The 15,018-nt window shown below is 43.9% G+C and overlaps 1 long non-coding RNA gene across 2 annotated transcripts in view; it reads left to right on the forward strand.

Moving 5' to 3' along the window:
- Positions 1 to 1,034: 1,034 nt before the first annotated feature.
- Positions 1,035 to 15,018, forward strand: part of LOC125531996 (uncharacterized) — a 167,342-nt gene continuing 153,358 nt past the window's right edge. For both annotated transcript variants that reach the window (XR_015603542.1, XR_015603541.1), the window contains exons 1-3: positions 1,035 to 1,608; positions 5,126 to 5,224; positions 5,335 to 5,417. This is a non-coding gene — a long non-coding RNA (uncharacterized LOC125531996). The remainder of the gene's footprint in view (positions 1,609 to 5,125; positions 5,225 to 5,334; positions 5,418 to 15,018) is intronic.

The raw sequence follows: 15,018 nt of genomic DNA on the forward strand, positions 1-15,018 counted from the left end.
ACAAGACCGCAAATGAGAGGAGAAGAGATAAACAGAAACACTGACAAAAGCGAGGAGAGAAGAGACACACCCTAGCGAGAGGGAAAAGGCAACACCAACTACTACTTTTTTGTCACCATTTGAGCTTGCATAACAATCGGGGAGCTCCTAATTGACACCTTGCCTGGGCCGACCCATTGGCGTGCACGCCTGTTCGCCCTGCTGGTACTGTAGCGCAACCCCCCGGTCAGCCTGAACAAGACCGTAGATGGGAGGAGAAAAGATAAACTAAAACGTCGGTGGAGCAATGAGAGAAGAGACAAACCCTGGAGAGAGAGAGGGAAAATGCGACACCAACGACTACTTTTTTCGTTGTTGTTCGACTGAGCTTGCATTACAACTGGGGAGTTTCTATTTGACCCCTCGACTAGGCCGACCCATTGGCGTGCACGTTCGTTCGCCCTGCTGGTACTGTAGCGCAACGGAAATTCACGAAAAGGAGTGCACACACAAGGAATCAACTACAGACCTCTCACTGGTTAAGGACTGTCGCTAGCCAAAGTTTGAAATTTCAAAATTTTGTTCATGTTGTTCAAAAAATGTTCGATTTTTCAAATATTATTTGTCTTTTGAGAAATTGTTCATGATTTCCAAGAAATGTTCGAAAAAAATTGAACTGCGTGAACAAATTTTGAAAATGCATGAACAGTTTTTTAAAAATGTGATCATTTTTAATTGTGTTTTTATTTTTTTGAAATTGTGAACAATTTTTATAATTATAAACTAAATTTAAAAGTATAGACATTTTTATTGAAAAGTGAAGATTTTTCTAAATTACTCTTTAAAAAAGTGATCAAATTAAAAAAAATACGAACGAGCGTCATATAGGAAATTCCTTACAATTGGTCGTCCGCTGAGGTTGTCGCTTGGCTAGGCCTGCGATCCACTTGGGCCTTCTCCCGTGTGTAGGTGCTGTAACATCGGCCCGGTTTTCCGCTAGGTCGATTTTCTGTAAAAGAAACGGTCGAAGCCCACAACGCAGGAGAAACCCCCAACACGGGCGGCAACCTTGATCCCCTCCTTCCTCCCAGTCCCCACCGCCGCCACGAACTCTGCTCCGACACGAACTCTGCTCAAGCCCGCTCCCATGGTTCCCGTCATCGACATGGCCTCTTTGCCCGTTCCGCAAGCCGAAGGCACCACCTACAGAAAGGACTCGAGTCCCACGATCGAAATCCCAGATCAGACCGGATCGCGGCGGCCGGCGGCGCCACGATAGTTCGCCGACCTGCAGTCCTCCTCACGGGACAAGCTGCGTTCGCGGTGCGCACTCGCTGCCCGCCGGCTTCGACGGTGTGGGCCGGGGCGCCGCCCTTCCGCAGATCCGCAATCGAGTCATGCGTCCGGTCTGACGCCTCCCATCGACGTCCACGGCTCTGTGCTCTTCCATGTTCTCTCCTAGCGCAGGCTGTGGGGGCGCTACGCCGCTATCTGCCGGCTCCTCATACAAGAGCTATGGACCAACTGAGCCCTGTGGGAAACAATTGCATCAACTCAGCGACGTCCAGCGTTTCTCCTCTCTACGTTTCTTTGCACGCCTCATCTCCAAGCACGAATTCACGACGTGATGTAAGTTTCATCATCATTGATCTGTTTTCTTGGTCATGACTTGATTCCCTCTTTTGCTCTAAATATTGTGACTACTGCATGCCATTACTCTAAATTTCTTGATTACTGCATGCCGCTGGAGTTGCTGTGTATAGGCGGTGAACCATAATACATGTATGTCATGGCTTCCACATGTTTGACGTAATGCCCAACCGAATTGCTCACACAAAATTTGACGGGAACAGAAAGCAGCATGGCTTCCAGCTGTCAATCTTCGAGTTTCTATAAATTTTAAGCCCAATGTTCCTCTATGTCCCTGTTTCTTACCTCCTCGCTCACCGAAGCAGATCAAGAAGCAGCAGCGAAGTCCCCCTGATGTTCCATCTCTCCCATTTGTGTGTCCCCATCTTTCCATGTTTGTCTCTCCATCTCTCTGATAAAATTAACAAGAACTAGTCCTCTCTATCTTTCTTTCTCTACATAAGGTCTAGTACACTATTGAAGGATACATGTCTTGACGGAGAGATAAAACTCACATTATGCGTTGTAATTCAAATTATTAGTTATTTTTATTAGGTGGGTCATCAGCCTAAGGAAACAAGCCAAGAATCGTGAGGGGAGAGAATTTGACATCATAAATGACTATCTCTAGTAATACCTTTTTCCTTGTATGTTTTTTGTCAATTATATTTCAACCTGCACCTTTCAAATATTATTTCTCTGTGTCCTTACTTCTTATACTAAGTCTACAAAAACAAAATACAGAAATAGCAAATCTAAGTATGCTCTAGATATTCAACATGTGAGACAATAGGTGAAAAAGACCAACAAAGCATCATTCTGGAAAGAAGATATCAACATTGGATTTGAATCTTTCACATTTTATCACAAAGAAAGACAGCTAAAAACTCACTTCCAATGGATGTGGCACAAACGAAAGGAACCAAGCAGGACTGAGTGCAAGTCTTGTATTCTTCATCTGCATATATTGATAATGTAGGGTCTTTGTACAGTTGATTACACTCAACTATCTTGTATGGACAAAAAATAATCTTGATTCAGTTCTTTTTATTTAATAATTAACGTGTGAATTTTCTTGGGGTTGGCAGTTAGTATAGGTGTATATCCGGTAAGGATTAGGGTGCAAGTGATGCAAATTCACATGAAGTTTATATAATATACAATGCAAGCAAACAATTGTATAGACTCACAAAATAATGGAACTTTTTGTTCTTCAGGCAAGCTGGAATGTTCTTGCATCAGCAGTGAATGTGCTGCTACCCATAATATTGATTTTAATTTTAAAATAAATAAGTAGACATCAAAATAAACTCATAAAATAATAGCACGACCAATGCCACAATTGAGTACGCTAGATGGTCTCTCCTACATTAATTTTGTGATATTTAAATGAGCTAAATCATGAGTTTCACATATCTCTCTCTTGGTCAGAAATAGTTCTGTAATTTACAGTCATGATAAACTCAGAACATGATAAATCAAAAATAACATTTATCTTACAAATGTGAACCATCTTTTATATTGTAGTAGTCAAACTTACATCTTTTTTACTGCATGTTTCGTAGTAGGACATCTATTTACGAAACGGAAGGTAGCATACTTGTTGCTGCACAAACAATTATATTGTTTACATCGAGCTATCTTTTTTACTGCATGTTTCGTAGTAGGACATCTGTTTATGAAACGGAAGGTAGCATACTTGTGGCTGCACAAACAATTATATTGTTTACTAAAAGAATGACGGAAAAAATGTTTACTTGCTAGACTAAAAGATCGATGGAAAAAATATTTCTCGACTTTATAACTCTTATCAATTTTACTCGACAAAGAGGCAGATCATTAATTTTGCAACCAACATTTCATTTGCATGGTACTCGGCAATCTGCACCGATGTGAATCCTACATCCCATCAATTGAGTTATTCCACGACAATCTATCTGTGACCATAAAGTCCCACGTTGCTATCTGAACTGTGTGGCTTCTCTCTACCACAAGTGAAATCCACCTCGAATTGCGTATTTTCTGGATCGCATTGATGCGCATTGGTTGTAGACACATTCCAGTCTTCTACTAATGAAATATCGAAACAATATTAGTAACTCTATTATTAATGCACGTAAATACAGAAAAGCAAAATATCTATCAGGACTACAATGACGACATGCCTGCAAACTTAATTCTTGAATTTGCAGTACTAAGTATAATATATAACTGAAGTTTGACCAAGAACATTACATCATTGCATTTCTTTATAGAAGTAGTCCACTGTTGTGATACAATGCTTATTGTAGTAATTTCTACATTCAACTATGTTATAGAACTGAAGGTGTCTACACTAAATTTCTCCAAGATTTCTAAAGAAAGCAAAAATAAGAAAATATTTGCCCTAAGATTTCTCCAAGAGATGCATACCAGGAGCAAAATTAATATATTGATGATGACTTTAATCTTCATGTAAGGTACATGCTCATAAACTTGGCTGATGCTGCCGTGGCTAATCTAGCCTTATTTCTTGCTGCCGGTTTCTATGAACAAGAAACCAACAAAACTAAAGTTCACTCTAATATAAAGTTTTAGCTGCAGCCAGAAAGAATTGCCAAGCTCTTGTATGTTTAGTCGGTGGACTTTAAAGAAAAATCATGGATAAATGAAGAAGCTAGATCTGGCCATATAGTGCAAGAAACAAGTAGTGAGCGAGACAAAAGCTTGGTGATGAGAAAATAATACATTGGTATTGAAGACAAATACCAGGGAAGGCTTAACAAATCGACTCTCTTCAAGAACCTCTCTTGAACCCATGGCTCATGTACAACTAGAGTAGCTGCTGCACCTTGAGTCCTGCCACAGCGCCTCTGTTCAATACGCTGGGAAGCAGGTAGAGATGAAGGGCGTATGTGACATAGAAGATGGCGAGCTACATCTTGCATCTACAAATGAGGGCGACCTAGGCCCGTGTTCGACACTGCAGTTCTTGGTTGGTGTGTCAGATAGCAACCCAGGCAGCGGTGTGAGGCGGCAACGGCTGGACGCGGTAGTAACCCTAGCTGTGGCCGCGCTCGCTCTTAACGAGAGAGGAAGAAGAAATCAGCTCGGGGCTAGCGAGTTGATGGGGCAGGGAAGAGAGCTGGCGGGTCCACTCGTTGACGAGTATTTGTTTGAGAGAGTAGGCGAGGAAGCGACACACAAACATGCGAATCGACGTACCACAACCTACCATCACAACCGCACTTCCCTTTAATAGTAAAGATAGTAGTAATAACAATAGTTTCTTCCTTCAGAGGTTCATGAGGTTCATGAGCTTGATGAGCTCCATGAGCTCATCAACAAGCAAAGGATTTCTATTGCTGGTTCTTTAAAGACCGTTGGCTAATATCCTTTATTTTCATACAATGGGATGGTACTTCCAATTGGTACATTGATTGTTGGATTTGATGGAACTGCGAGTGGCCCTTTGACATATTTTAGTGTCATTAAGCAGTACTTAGGTCTATGCCTAACAATTCCGCTCTTTTTCTAGGGTCTGGTCTTGGTACTATGTTGATAGCGAGGGTGCAAGGCTCAAGGGAAGCAGCCGGTTCTGTAGTTCTTTGTATGCTTATAGTATCTTGGATGAGGGGTATGTTTTTTTATACCTCTATATGTTGCTTTGCTCACAGTTCATATTATCTTGAAGTTGCATCTCTTATGTTTGTGCTTTACATTTCATTTACAAATTCAACATGTCAGTTGAGGAAGCTGCTGAGTTAGCATGGCGGGCTTTTATCACGCAATATTCCGTGACAGAGCTAGTAGTGGCTGTGTTCCTGGTGGTATGCATTCTGTTTCTTAGTTTCTATCCTGATATTTGTTTTGTTCACTCAATAAGCACGATACAACTTGCATGCAGATTTGTTAAACACCTTGCCATTTATATCTTTCTTTTGAAATCACATACATAACTGTTTATTTGAGTTACTTATTGGTGAAGTTGAGATATTTTCCCCCCATCGTGTAATACACACCCCTAGGTTGGGAATAGAGATTACCGTCGAAACGATGGTGATAAATTAACCCACACCAAACGTACATTGTTGTAGAGTATAGAAGGTGCTGTAGAGTATAGACATGGGTCTAGACATCTAGACAAACCTACCGAGGATTTCTAAAACAATATAATTATAATGGTACATGTAAATTACATGCGTAGATTTATTCTTTTTGTATACGGCTTTCATGTTAGTAGATTTAAAAAAATATGGTGTGCTGTATAAGGATTATGGCCAACGCTATGTTTTCTTCGTGTTCGCCTTTTCTTTTTCCTTCTTAATTTTTTGAACCTTTTTCAAGTTTGTGAACAATTTTCAGTTCACATTTTTTGAATTTGCTAAAATGTTGAATTACCGTATATTTTCCAAATTCGTGAATATTTTTTGAAAATTTTGAACCTTTTCCAATGGTTGAATAGTTTTTGAATATGTGAGCGATTTTGGAATATGTGAATAGTTTTTAGAATCAGTTAACAATTTTGAATTGCCGTGAATATTTTTTGAATTCCTTAACAGTTTTTGAATTCGTGAACATTTTTGGAATTCATACTTGTCTTGAATATGAGAACATTTTTCGAACACAATAACATTTTTGGAATTTGTGAACACTGTTTTAGAATCCACAGACATTTTTTGAATTCGACGCAAACATTTAACAATTTTTTGTATTCATGTACATTATTTGAATTCATGAACTTGTTTTGAATACGTTAACATTATTTAATATGTGATCATTTTATGAATACGTTAACATTTTTGGAATTCACAATTTTTTTAATCCGTGAACTTTCTTTGAATACGTGAACATTACTGGAATTGGCAACATTTTTTGAATTCGCAAACATAATTTTTGAATTTGTGAACATTTATTTAATTCACAAACTCTTTTTTTTTCAAATTTGCCTTAGATGTTAGTAGATTCTAAGGATATGGTGTGATGTATAAAGAATTATGATCAATGCTATGTTTAGTTTTTGGGTCATTATTATTTGGAAGCAGGGTAAAAAAAGAAGACTATCATTTGGGCTTGATAGAGTATGATTATATCCCACTCGGTCGTGTTTGCATCAAACACGTGTCCCCCTTTGGAGAAGAATACGCCAACCATTTTGGTAGCGGGCCTATAACTCATCTCGACAATTCTGTTTAGGCCTCATTCCGCTAATACGCTAGGCATCATCTCCTTTCCCGTATTTCTCTTAGTCTCACTCCAAAACACTTCACGATCCAACAGAGGGAATGCCAACATCCATGGTGGAATTGTCCCATTCGGCTGTTCATGCCACTTGAGAGGATGAAGGCTCTAGCAACATCATGCGAGAGGCATCGTCACTAGTGATTTTGCCACCATCCTGGCCACGACGACAATGCCGCAGTACATATAGTGGAGGGTAGAGTAGGAAAGTGGAGCGACGGCGCCGCAAGAAGAGGTGCATTGGAACAGGGGGCACTGTAGTCTGTTTCTTCTTCTGGGCGAGTGTCAGGCAAATAGACAAGACTCCCAACAAAATGTCGATAAAGCGTCAGATTAGACAATGGATGAACATCAATAGTAGCAGGAGGTGAACATTGAGCTCCATTGGAGTCTCAACATTGCGCTCATCTTTAAGAGCAACATGAGTAAGAAGATCCTAGATTATTATTTTGGACCAAGAAGGGACCTCAATCCCAAGAAAGTAGCAGAGAGGGTCAAGATAAGACATAAGAAACTGCATAACATGCCTTCACAAAGGCAATATACTCACGGTCTGCTTCAGTGATGATCATGTCATCAACATGAAGAAGAGTCCTACCAAGAGCAGGGCAAGCAACGCCGGATCTTGAGCACTCGCTAAAAACCAGCAACATCCATCAGAGGCAAAACGCTCAAACCAGGCACGAGACGCTTGCTTAAAGCTATAGAGAGAGCGATGAAGACGACTAAGCATGTCCTAAGGAGTAGAATACCCAGGTGGTGGTTTTATGTAAACCTCCTCACGCAGCTCACTATTAAGAAATACATTCTTAACATCGAGCCTATACACGAACCAGTGGCGAACAGAGGCCACAAGCATACGGTTTTGCAGGAGCAAAAGTCTCATCGTAATCAGGACCATGCTCCTGCTGAAAGCCATGACCCACAAGACAAGTTTTTCTAATGCTCAAAAGAACCATCAGAGTGAGTCCTAACCTTGTAGACCCACCAAGTGATGGGACGAACACGAGGAGGAACATAAATAGTATCCCACGTGCTGATGCACTCAAGAGCAGCAATTTCACTCAAGAGCAGCAATCTCCTGTGTCATAACAAGGTGCCATTTGGTATGAACAACATCACAACAAGAAGTCGGCTCAAGAACAACAGCGCCAATGCTTGGAAGATCAATGCGGTCAACAGGACGAAGCGGACGAGGACGGAAGCCATAAGTAGGCTGAGACGGGGAAGTTGGCACATCAGTAGATGCATCGACAACACGCAGACGACCTATATAGAAGTTAGGAAAAAAATGGAGAATAAAAGCTGGAATCATCGGGGGATAAACTTAGGTGATGGAGACAAGGAAGCCACCGGTGATGAAGGTGTAGAATCATGTGATAAGCGAGGTGAGGAAATCATAGGAGATGATGACGTTGGTTCTACAATAATCAGAGAAGCATGAGCAGCACGATGATTGGATAAGGGCTCAATAGGAGTGGTAGTAGTGTCGAAAAAAATGTGGGAAGAGATGTACTCCACTTAAAAGGCCAAAGAAGATGGACACAGGTAGAAGGGAGGAGACTCTACAAAAGTCATATCCTAAGAAATAGGCATTCGACGACCAACATGATCCCAACAACGATATCCCTTGTGCTCATCGTTGTATCCTAAGAAGACACACTCAACAGACTGAGAAGTCAGTTTGGTGAATTCACGAGGTGTAAGAAGGACATAACAAACACAACAAAAAAATTGAAGCGTCGAATAAACGATCAAATAGACTCTCGAAAAGAGCGTCACCCTGCAGAGCAGTGGATTGCTGAAGGTTGATGAGATAGATGGAAGTGGAGACATACTCGGCCCAAAAGTGCGGTGAAAGAGAGGCGGTGACCATCAATGGACGAGCCGTCTCAAGGTGACGATGCTTGCGCTTAGCCACACCATTTTGAGCATGAGCACCAGGATAAGAGAACCAAAGCCAGCTCAGTAAGGATTCCACGCAACAACTTGGAGATATACTCTCCAGAAGAGTCACCATAGAACACATGAATAGGCGTAGAGAATTGAGTGTGAACCTTGGCAGCAAAATGCTTATAGATAAGACCTCACTACGAGAAGAAATAAAGTATATATCCAGGTGTGTTGAGAGAAGTCACTAGTGGAGGCAAAGGAAGATGATCCCTTGAGATCAGAGTGAACAAGGTCTAAAGGATGCTGAGACACTGGACCACGTATTAGAGACATCACCGGAGACGGATCCAAAAGATCACGTCGAACTAAGGATGAGAGATCACAAGTGACGCAAGGCGATGATGCCACTCTTGAAAATATATGGTAGACAAGGCAACAGAGGCAGAGACTGGCGGCGCTGGCAGTAGAGGGACTTGATCCGACATCCCACTTGCGTTTGCACTCTTCGTACCCCGTCGATCTGGCTGGGTGTTCCTTTCCTGTTTGCGGGTTGTGTGCCACGTGCTTGATTAAGCACCCCAGGTTCTCCTACTGTGCGCCCTTGGCCTCGACTTTAGGTAGCGCCTGTCCTCGGCTCGTCTCGTGCATAATCCAGGTACGCGTCGACTGTCCGAGCTCCTGCTCACCATTGGTGGTGCTCGAGTGTGCGGTTATGGTGTCACACATAAAGGAACACGGGATGTGGGATTGAGACAGTGCTTGTAGCAACCCGCAACAAGGCAAAGGATGCCCATCCAGACTGGTAGGGAGCGGAGGTGGTCACAAAGGTGGATGTTGACTCCATAGGAGTCTCAACAGTGCACTCATCAGTAAGAGTAGCACGAGTAAGAAGTAGCACGAGTAAGAAGATCCTGGACATACTTCTCTTAGAAAATAAAGAAGTCATTAGAGGTAGAAGAAAACCTCAATCTCAAGGAAGTACCAAAGAGGACTAAGATCAGACATAAGAAATTCACTATGACAAGCCTTCACCAAGGCAATGTACTTAAGAGTCGTTGCCAGTGACGATCGACATGTAGAAGAAGTGTTCGACCACGAGTTGAATGGTGGACCGGAAGTGTACGATAATGAGCACTCGTAAAAAACTAGCCGCAATCACCACCGAGACGAAGCGCTCAAACCAGGCACAAGGGGTTTGCTTAGGGCCATATAGACATCGGCGAAGACGACAAACCATGAAGAGAACCTAGGTGGTGGCTACTTGTAGGCATTCTTGACATCAAGCTGAGAGACAGACTAGCGGCGAATAGAAGCCACATTGAGGAAGTGTGCGAAGAGTGGTCACATGGGCCATATATATAGGAGTAAATGTCTCTTCGTAGTCATGACCATGCCCTCACCACTAAATGAGCTTTGTAACGCTCAAGAGTATCATCAGTCTTAACCTTGTAGACCCACTTACAAGTGATGAGACGAGCACGAGGACGTCGAGGAGGAAGGGAAATGAGATTTCACGTGCCGATGTGGGCAAGAGAATCAATCTTCGATGCCATCACATGAAGCCATTTGGGATGAATAACCTCACGGCAAGAAGTTGTCTTGGGAAGAGCTGCGCAGTAACCATAGCGGTCAATAGGCAGAAGTGCGCGAGCTCGAAAGCCATAAGTAGGCTAAGCTGGAGGCGGTGCGTTGCCAACGAAAGAAGATATAATAGTCGAGGGAGATGGCTTATCAGAAGAATCCACAACATGTGGACCACGAGTGGAGTAAAGTCGAGGAACATGAGCAAAAGAAGGAACATATAAAAAGTCAAAGTGAGTCATAACATTCCCATCAAGTGATGGGACAAACACGAGGAGGAAGAGAAACAATATCTAACGTGCCGATGCGCTCAAGAGCAACAATCTCCTCTGCCATCGCAAGGTGCCATTTGGTATGAATAACATCACGATAAGAAGTCGGTTCAAGAACACTAGCGCCAACGCTTGGAAGACCGAGACGATCAACAGGCGGAAGCGGACGAGGAAGCAAGCCATAAGTAGGCCGAGAGGGGAAGTGGCACATTAGTAGACACATTCACAACACGCGGACGATTGTATGTAAAAGTGAGGAAAAGATGCAAGAATACAAGCAGAATTCATCGGGATAAACTCAGGTGATGGAGACAAGGAAGCCAAAACTGATGAAATTGGCGAATCATGTGATAAGCGAGGTGAGGAAATCATAGGAGATGATGGCATTAGATCTAAAATAATCAGAGAAGTATGAGCAGTACGACGACTGGATAAGGGAGTGATAGGAGTGTTGGATTTCCAAAAAAAGAGAGATTTCCTCCCATCGAAAAGGTCGAGGAAGATGGATGCGGGTAAAAGGGATGAGACTCGTCAAAAGTCATATCCCAAAAACTAACCATCTGACGACCAAAATGATCCCAATAATGATATCCCTCATGCTCAGCGTTGTATCCTAAGAACACACACTCAACAGACTGAGCAGTCAGTTTGGTGCGTTCACGTGGGTAAGGACATAGCGAACACAACCAAACAATTGAAGCGCCGAATAATCAGGAAAGAATCTAATAGACGCTCGAAAGGAGCGTCACCTTGCAGAGCAGTGGATTGCTGAAGGTTGATGAGATAGATGGAAGTGGAGACAGACTCGGCCCAAAAGTGCGGTGAAAGAGAGGCGGTGACCATCAATGGGCGAGCCGTCTCAAGAAGGTGACGATGCTTGCGCTAGCCACGCCATATTGAGCATGAGCACCAGGATAAGAAAACCAAAGTCTGGTCAGCAAGGATTCCATGCAACAGCTTGGAGATATACTCCAGCAGAGTCACCAAAGAACACATGAATAGGCGTAGAGAATTGAGTGTGAACCATGGCAGCAAAAGGCTTATAGATAAGACCTCACTATGAGAAGAAATAAAGTATATATCCAGGTGTGCCGAGAGAAGTCACTAGCGGAGGCAAAGGGAGATGATCCCTCGAGAACAGAGTGAACAAGTTCTAAAGGATGCTGAGACACCGTCTCGCTATGAGTATAAGGTAACTGGACCACGTATTAGAGACATCATCGGAGACGGATCCAAGAAGATCACGTCGAACTAAGGATGAGAGATCACAAGTGACCCAAGGCGATGATACCACTCTTGAAAATATCTAGTAGACAAGGCAATAGAGCCAGAGACTGGCGGCACTGGCAGTAGAGGGACTTGATCCGGCATCCCACTTGCCTATGCACTCTTCGTACCCCGCCGATCTGGCTGGGTGTTCCTTTCCTGTTTGCGGAAAGTGTGCCACGTGCTTGATTAAGCACCCAGGTTCTCCTACTGTGCGCGCTTGGCCTCGACTTTAGGTAGCGCCTGTCCTCGGCTTGTTTCGTGCATAATCCAGGTATGCGTTGATTGTCCGAGCTCCTGCTCACCATTGGTGGTGCTTGAGCGTGCGGTTATGGTGTCACACATAAAGGGAACACGGGATGTAGGATTGAGACAATGCTTGTAGCAACCCGCAGCAAGGCAACGGATGCCCATCCAGACTCGTAGGGAGCGGAGGTGGTCACAAGGGTGGATGTTGACTCCACAGGAGTCTCAACAGCGCACTCATCAGTAAGAGTAGCACGAGTAAGAAGATCCTGGACATCTCTTAGAAAATAAAGAAGTCATTAGAGGTAGAAGAAAACCTCAATCTCAAGGAAGTACCAAAGAGGACTAAGATCGGACATAAGAAATTCACTATGACGAGCCTTCACCAAGGCAATGTACTTAAGAGTCGTTGCAAGTGATAATCTACATGTAGAAGTGTTCGACCACGAGTTGAATGGTGGACCAAAAGTGTAGGATAATGAGCACTTGGCAAAAACTAGCCGCAATCACCACTGAGACGAAGCGGTCAAACCAGGCACGAGGGGTTTGCTTAGGGCCATATAGACATTGGCAAAGACGACAAACCATGCCATTAGGAAGAGAACCTAGATGGTGGCTACTTGTAGGCATTCTTGACATAGAGCGGAGAGGCAAACTAGCGGCGAATAGAAGCCACATTGAGGAAGTGTGCGAAGAGTGGTCACGTGGGCCATATATATAGGAGTAAATGTCTCTTCGTAGTCATGACCATGCTCTCACCACTAAACAAGCTTTGTAACGCTCAAGAGTATCATCAGTCTTAACCTTGTAGACCCATTTACAAGTGATGAGAGGAGCACGAGGAGGAAGGGATATGAGATTTCACGTGCCGATGTGGGCAAGAGCATCAATATTCGATGCCATCACATGCAGTCAGTTAGGATGAACAACCTCATGGCAAGAAGTCGTCTCGGGAAGAGCTGCGCAGTAACCCTAGCGGTCAATAGTCAGAAGCGGGCGAGCTCGAAAGCCATAACTAGGCTAAGCTGGAGGCGGTGCGTTGGCAACGAAAGAAGATATAATAGTCAAGGGAGATGGCTTATCAGTAGAATCTACAACACGCGGACCACGGGTGTAGTAAAGTTGAGGAACATGAGCAAAAGAAGGAACATAACCAAAGTCAAAGTGAGTCATAACATTCCCACCAAGTGATGGGACAAACACAAGGAGGAAGAGAAACAATATCCAACGTGCCGATGCGCTCAAGAGCAACAATCTCCTCTGCCATCGCAAGGTGCCATTTGATATGAATAACACCACCTGTCGATGCGGGCAAGAGCATCAATATTCGATGCCATCATGTGCAGCCATTTGGGATGAACAACCTCATGGCAAGAAGTCGTCTTGGGAAGAGCTGCGCAGAAAACATAGCGGTCAATAGGCAGAAGCGGGCGAGCTCGAAAGCCATATCTAGGCTAAGCTGGAGGCCGTGCGTTGGTAACAAAGCGAGTCATAATATTCCCACCAAGTGATGGGACGAACACGAGGAGGAAGAGAAACAATATCCCACGTGCCGATGCGCTAAGAGCAACAATCTCCTCTGCCATCGCAAGGTGCCATTTGGCATGAATAACATCATGATAAGAATTCGGCTCAAGAAAACTAGCGCCAACGTTTGGAGGACCAAGGCGGTCAACAGGCGGAAGCGAACGAGGAAGCAAGCCACAAGTTTGTAAATTTAGTGAACGAGGAAGCAAGCCACAAGCTTCAACTCTTTGCGCAGATTAAACTCCTTTTGGGACAGCTGTCGGGACTCCTGCACCACGTTGAGCTGAAAAATGATTTCCTTAGCCATGAGCTGTTGTAGCTTGATGCTGCCAATATGCCGGTTGCTCCACAACTGCAATGTGTTGTCCATATGCTTCAGCAGGACACCCAAAAGCTAGAGTTGGCGAAGGTGCGATGACACATGCTAGGCATCAGCAACCACCTGGCGGAAGCCATCAAAATTCGGCCAGATATCCTTGAAGTGGCTTCCGCCATCAAAATTCAGCCAGATATCCTTGAAGTGGGACTGGTGAGCCCTAGGTGTGAAAATCGTGGTGTACAGGTTAAATCTAATGCCATGGGTATCGGCACGGAAAAGCAACTAGGATGTCATTACCCCCAATTCGTTGAACAGAACAAGCGGTCTAGCTGCACCAATGTTGGTGACCATCACTCCTTGCTCGAACTGTAGCGCCGCCCGATGAGGTTGATCTCGCAAAGCCCAAGGTCATCAAGGAAACGGTGCAATCTGCCCATCTATCTTCTTTCTAGGTTAGCGTTATTCTTACCCGCCCCCGCCTGCTAGATCAAGTTGAAGTCATCGGTAACGACCCAAGGACCAGGTTGCGAGGAGCACAACTCAGCTTTTGGAGGAAAGCAAAGCGATTTTCATCAGCTAAAGGACCACATACGGTTGACAATCACCAAGGGGGTGCCTAAGGCGAACATAGAGGGCAAAGGTTCGAGTCAGTGCATTAAGGCCTCACACGTTTCAAGAAGACCACGCTGAACTAAGGATTAGAGACGAGAGTAACACAAGTAACGAAGGCGATGATCCCATTGGTGAAAAGAGCTGGTAGACAAGGCAACAGAGGTGGAGAGACTGGTGGCGGTGGCAACAGAGGGAAAGTGAAGCTAGTCAAGCTCCCAGAGGCACTGGGAGTTATGACATCGGGGGCCAGCACCAAGGACAACACCAGTGTGACGGTCCGAAACAGAGCATGAGTCAAAGTCGAGAATTACCCGACAACTAGAATCAACAATCCGACCACCAGAAATGAGCTGCATGGTATGTTGAGGAACATGAAAGGGCAAAGTGCCAAGAAGTCTTTGGCCATTAACAAGGAGGGAGGTACCTGTTAGGAAATATGCAACTGTGTTTCGAGGTGGCCATATGCCATTGTAA

Source organism: Triticum urartu, chromosome 1A, assembly GCF_056163025.1.
Source record: "Triticum urartu cultivar PI428250 chromosome 1A, HENAU_Tu73, whole genome shotgun sequence".
In the NCBI taxonomy this organism is placed as follows: domain Eukaryota; kingdom Viridiplantae; phylum Streptophyta; class Magnoliopsida; order Poales; family Poaceae; genus Triticum; species Triticum urartu.